Here is a 6,000-nt window from a genome sequence, read left to right as displayed (position 1 = left end):
GATACAGGCCGATACCGATAGGGGGACGATTATATCGTGCATCCCTATTAAACAGAGAACAATACCATTCAAAAGTAGGTATGAGAATAGCTTAACCATTTATTATTACCCAGTAGTGTCAGGCTCAGAACAAACGGACCCAGTTTTCGAGCAGAGAGACAGTTAGGTTTAACAAAATATTTATTTAGGATAGAACAGCGTCGAGACAGTTAGGTTTAACAAAATATTTATTTAGGATAGAACAGCGTCTGTGTTGGTGCATAAGGTAGGAATCTGCAGGGGGGAGAACACAGGTTAGTGACCTGATCTATTTGGCGGAGGATGATAATGAACGTGTGAGTTACTAACCTGATCTTAAAGTTCAGTCCTTGCTCAGAGGACGAGGTTAGTTTTGACTGAATGGCTGCCAACAAGACACGGCGGGCACCGCCCGGAGAGTCCAAGTCGGTGAAGTCCTGGAGGTCGGAGAACAGGCAGGAGATCACAACCGAACTGACGAAGGAAGGCAGGATAATCCAGAAGGTGAAACCAAGGGGACATGCTCAGATTGAGGACCAGGAGATCAGAGATCCGAAGAGGTACCGAAGGGAAATTCAGGAACATGTCAGGAATCAGTTCCAGGTTTGGTACACAGATGGGAAGAATCCAGCAGGAGTCCAAGGACAGGTCAGGCAAACAGATCAGAACAGCGCCATCTGGCCCCGACGACTAGTTAGAAGGCTGATTAAATAGGGGCTGAAGAAAGTGGATCAGATGTGGGGTATTGAGAACTGGGCGGAGCTAGGAAGGTGAATGAAATAAGTATTCAGGCCAGTCATCAGTGCCAAGATCATGACACATAGGTAACATAACCTTTTGGCTCACAGATGACTCGTTTCTGATATCGATATCAACCTTGTTGTTGGTAAGGATAGGAGTAATTTTTATACCCTTGACAGCCAGGATTCAGCGAGTTCAGGCCCTTTAAGTGCTTAGGTGTGCAAGTTTTTATAAGTGCAGACAGAGTGTTTGCATGACATAAAATTATTTATTAATGATAAATTTGAATTAGTGTAGAAAACGTTCAAAAATGTAAAGCTATAGATGTAATATGTGCTGAATTTTGACCCTCACGCTAAAAAAAGAGTCAATGAAAACAGTTTAGAATCAACAAGATAACTATGCATGTGAAAATTAAATGTCTTTCTTATTTTTAAAGAAGGTTCTCACAGGAGCTAGTTGATGAAAAATTTACATCCAGCTCTTTTAGGACATAGTGAAGGACATTATTAGGACACTCAAGCGGCAGTCCTGCCTGTTTTAATTACAGAAAACTGCTGTTGCATTATGGGCTGCCTCGCAGGCTTAATTGGTCTGGTCTGTTTTAGACCAGAGAGCCTAAAGCCTTACCAGGCTGAGTTATGCCCCAGGTCAGTTTGTCTGGCCAGGCTGAGATAAAGCTACTTCTTAATCTAGTTACGATCAACACTCATCTGTATTATCTGGATCTTGATTCATTTATTTGCACCTGTGAATCAAACACTAAACAAGTGTTATTTTTTATGATGTCTATAGTGAACCATATTTCAGAAATCTGTAGTTTTATTTCTACGGTGGGTGCAATCAGATTGGTGTTTATGGTTTCAGGTAGCCTGTATTTCTTGACTGTCCCAGGTGATGACTCCCAGGTGATGACTCCCAGGTGATGACTCCCAAGTGTGGCTCCTGTGTTTCACTATGGTTATGAAGATCCCTCGTTGCTGTAGAGCAGCTGCAGCTCAGTTGGACAAACAGTAGACTGCTGGGAGATCGAGGATTTAGAAGTCTCTTGTTTCCATTAGGTCATTTTGAAAATAGGACATTTCCCTTGGTATGTACTGCTCTGTATCCTAATTGCATCTGAGTCCAGGTTTGAACTCTTTGTTATTTTTTACACAATATCATTCCTCATGTTTTTGACTTGGTTTTAATAGGGAGATATTCTGCTCCCCTAAATAATAGCGACATCTTAGCGTATCGCACTCCTTTAACTATGGCAGATGAGTTATGCGTTGGTGGCATTAAAGCATTTGTAATTACCACAGTAATTAGTAAAATGAATGACCTTATTAACAAAGCATGTTATATTTAGTCTGTCACAGTGCTTCTAGTGACAGATTAGATAGCTTTAGGAGCTTTTTTGAATATTTTGAGACTAATTATTCAACAGAAACTTACTATAAAACTTATACTCAGCATTTTAGAATAAATAGAAACACAGTAGTGTATATTGTGTTAAGTTGCAGAGGATATAGGAATCATTGGGTTGTTTAAGTACTTAAGTATTCTGGTCCTAGTAAAATAAAGCACATTAAAAGTGGTATATTTGACAGTCAAAACACTTTTTTTTCACACTCTCACCTAAACTTTGTGCACACAACTTAAAATGTTCTCATTGACAAAACAGATTCAAAGAAGGAAGGAGCTTAAATTTCTGGAAGAATAATCAGACTTTGAATGTAAAGTAGCTGATATTTTAATGGTCACAGTACTGTTTGTAATTTATACCCATATTATAAAAAACAAAAACACTTATGTACCCTAAGATGTTTAAAGGTACACTATGCAACCGCTGTTGATTTTCCAGCGAGGCTCCCCCCAGAGGGCGAAAGTAAAAGTTCTCCTGGTTTCTCCGTCAAGCCAGGCGCGGTTGTTTTGAGCTTAGCAGCGAATGACTAACGCTGCGTTCACACTGGACGTAGCTGGCGCGACAGAAGCAGCGAGTTTACATGCAAAGTCAATGGTTGACGCGCGTCAAGGCGTTGCAAAAGGTCCTGCGCACCAGGCGCAGCACGTCTGAGCAGCTGAAGCAGCGCATCGGGTGCGTTTAACGCAGGGAGAGAGACACAGCGCTGATGATCACTCCCCTTAAACAGTTTATTGACGCCTAAATTAACTGAAAATGCAGAAATCTGCCGGCAGAATATGCAGTTTGGATTATTTAGATGAAAAACACCTACCAGCTGCCGCGGTGAACCGCTGCTGATGAAGGGATTCCTACTGTCGGCGCACCGCTGGTATGTGGGGGTCTGAGCGGCTCCGACAGAAAAAATATTGAAGGCAGGATGATAATCTGAATGAACTGACTGCACTGATTACGTTTTCAGGTGTATTTTCTCACTTAAACACATATTAAAACTACTTTATTCCCACTGATCACAGCAAATATAGCTGCAAGGCAGAGAAAGGATAGTGAAGCTCCGCCCAACGCGCCTCAGACACACTTTTGCACCGCGCAGCCAGAGCAGCAAAGCTGCTTCAGCCGCGCGTCAGAACTAACTGGTACAAGCAGCAAAAATGAAGCAGCAGACGCGATTTTGCTGCTTTTGCTGCGTGAACGTAGCATAACTGCACAAAGATTAACACTGTGCTAGCAACGAGAATGCTTTTAACTGGGGGCGTGTAGCAGTTCTCGCCGTAAAGCAAGACTGACTTCTGAGACTTCTGAGCCTGTGGGTGCGGGTCGGTGCTCCTGCAGTTGCAAGTGCAGTATTTCCCCCACAGACCACCAGGGCGGCCGAGAATACCTTTGTTCAACCTGAAATGACTCATTTAGTCATCCATAACGTTATGGAACACATTAATTAACTGAAAAATGTTGCATAGTGTCCCTTTAAACATCATGTGATTTAAATAAACTAGTTTCAATTAGTTTCCATTTGTTTACGGTCTTTGTTTATTTATTCATTTATTTCTTTTTTTATCTTAGGCAAAACTAAATTGGGCAAAAATCTGTTTGGATGTTATTAAAGAAAAACAATCTACTTTTTTCCGATACAAACTGATACCTGGGCTAGATGTAGCTGCTGATAACAGATACTGATCTGATTCAACTGTTGAATGGATGAACCATATATCTTCCCATGTGAGTGAAGCCTTTAGCCTTGACACAAACATTGTTAAAGTAAAAAAAAAATAACACAGATATAAAAATACGTTGTAATAAGCAGAACAAGGAAAGAAATAACAGTTCTATTTAAAGTGCACTAGATTCAGTCTCAAATATCCAATATTAAATCACCGATATCCGATTTAGGTAAGTTGTCAATATTGGAGCCGAAAACCGATCCAGGCATGAACCTGTGCATCTCTACTAACTTTGTATTTAGACAGAGCTTAGTTCTCTATGTAAAAGGTAGATCTAGATGAGAGATGATGAGAGAAGCTGAAGAGCAGGGATCTCCAGCAGCCCATTTTTAGAGCAACACAACTGAGCTCAGGATAGCCTAAACCAGTTTAACTACAAACTTTATAACAAATAAGAAGTTTAAGCCTGGTCTTAGAGGTGTATCTGAGTCCTCTGCTGTTGTTTGATGTATTGCTGAAATTAGTATTGTTTTGGATGCTTGGATCATATGTCCAATCTAGGCCTGTCACGATATAAAAACGTATGTTAAACATATTACGTTTGTGATATGTATGTTTTCCTCCGGAGTTCATACTGTCTATCAATTGCTGCAACATTTTTCGAAATGCCGGCTTTTCAACAATATTAAATGGAAGCATCTCTTTAGCAATTAAATGAACTACGCTGTCTGTGTGCGTGCGCCACTTTGCGCCGTCCTTTTTGTATGCTGCCTGTTGAATAATTGCTTCAGTGATGGACGGTCGCGAACTTGAAGACGCAGACGGGTCACCACTTGTACTTTTTGTTTCCAGCTGGAGAAACTTTGCTGGGTGGTTGTGCTTTAGGTGCATGTGTAGGTTGGTTGTATTGCTGCTCTTAGTTGCTACCGTTTTATGACAAATGCGACATACTGGCTCGCATAGGTTCAGCGGTTCGCCTTGGTCATTTGGTTTGAATTTGGCAGAGATTTGGCAGAGACGATATAGCCGATAAATTAAATGACGTGGATAGTTTTTATTTATCGTGCGATTAATGGATTTATTGATTATCGTGACAGGCCTACTCCAATCTTTACAAAACTAAATTATAGTTTGTAGGAATACAGTACAAAACCAAAGTTAAATGTTTCTTCATTAGTATGCTTGTGGTGTGAAAAAAGATCAACCTCCTATTAATTCCCTTTTAAATAAATTGGATTATGAGTGCAGAGTTTGATTCATTCAGGTCTCAGAGCCTCAAGGCCACAAAGTGTCTGAGTGATGGGAGTGTTTGGGATAAAAATGATGGTTTTCATAACAAGCTAGACTGTTTCTCAGGGATAATTTCACAACATTATGTGTTATTTCCAACTGTCTGTCTTTGTTTGGGTAACAATATGGGAAGAACCCTACAGCCTTTCTGTAGGTTTTTAATTATTGAAAGACAAAAATTGTCTTGGTTAGAACAAGGGAGAACCTCATGCTTTGATGTCTTGTTTTCTTTTTACTTTGAAAAGTAAAATAAAGTGCCGGCCGCGTTAAATCCTCCAATCTCTGTTAATTTAACTGGACTGTATAGCAGAATATTTTTTTCCCACAACAGCAGTGCAGCAGTGAAAGCAGTCGGTGGAACCTAAAATCTTCCACCGCATATTCCACAGCTATACCATGAGTTTAATAATTTTTCTTTTCTTTTTTTCTGACATCATGCTAATCGAGGCGAGTGTTGGCCATTGTGCGTTGGTTTACCTGCTGTCTGATCAGGTCCTTTTTATGCAATGGTCCTAGATAACTCGTCATACTCTAATCAAGTGCTTGTTTTTTTATTTTTTTTATGTCATACTGTATTTGTCCAATTGACATACTTTTCAATCACTAAACACAAATTTCACATTAGTCTCAAAGCTAAAAAAAAATCCTCATGCATTGCTTAGTATTTTGCTGCCACAGTGATGTGCAGTGTGAATGAAAGAAGGATATCTGCAGCAAATATGAGATACAGGTGGTCAGCTTTTCTGATCAGCAACAAAAAACGGTAATGGCCGATCATAAATTATACTTTTTCCCAAAAATCGGCTGATTATGATCATTGGCTGATCAGGTGCCACGCCGGTACATTGAACGATTCAAAATCTCACAGCTGAATTGTGAGTGCTG

At 40.2% G+C, this 6,000-nt stretch overlaps 1 protein-coding gene across 1 annotated transcript in view; it reads left to right on the top strand.

Annotated features, from left to right (window-relative positions):
* The window catches only part of LOC107096271 (polypeptide N-acetylgalactosaminyltransferase 18-like), a 256,788-nt gene that overhangs the window by 30,959 nt on the left and 219,829 nt on the right, over positions 1-6,000 (top strand). The gene's annotated exons all lie outside the window — the stretch shown is intronic.

Source organism: Cyprinodon variegatus, unplaced genomic scaffold, assembly GCF_000732505.1.
Source record: "Cyprinodon variegatus isolate N-32 unplaced genomic scaffold, C_variegatus-1.0 Scaffold610, whole genome shotgun sequence".
Classification (NCBI taxonomy): domain Eukaryota; kingdom Metazoa; phylum Chordata; class Actinopteri; order Cyprinodontiformes; family Cyprinodontidae; genus Cyprinodon; species Cyprinodon variegatus.
This window is presented reverse-complemented; position numbering and strand designations above follow the sequence as displayed.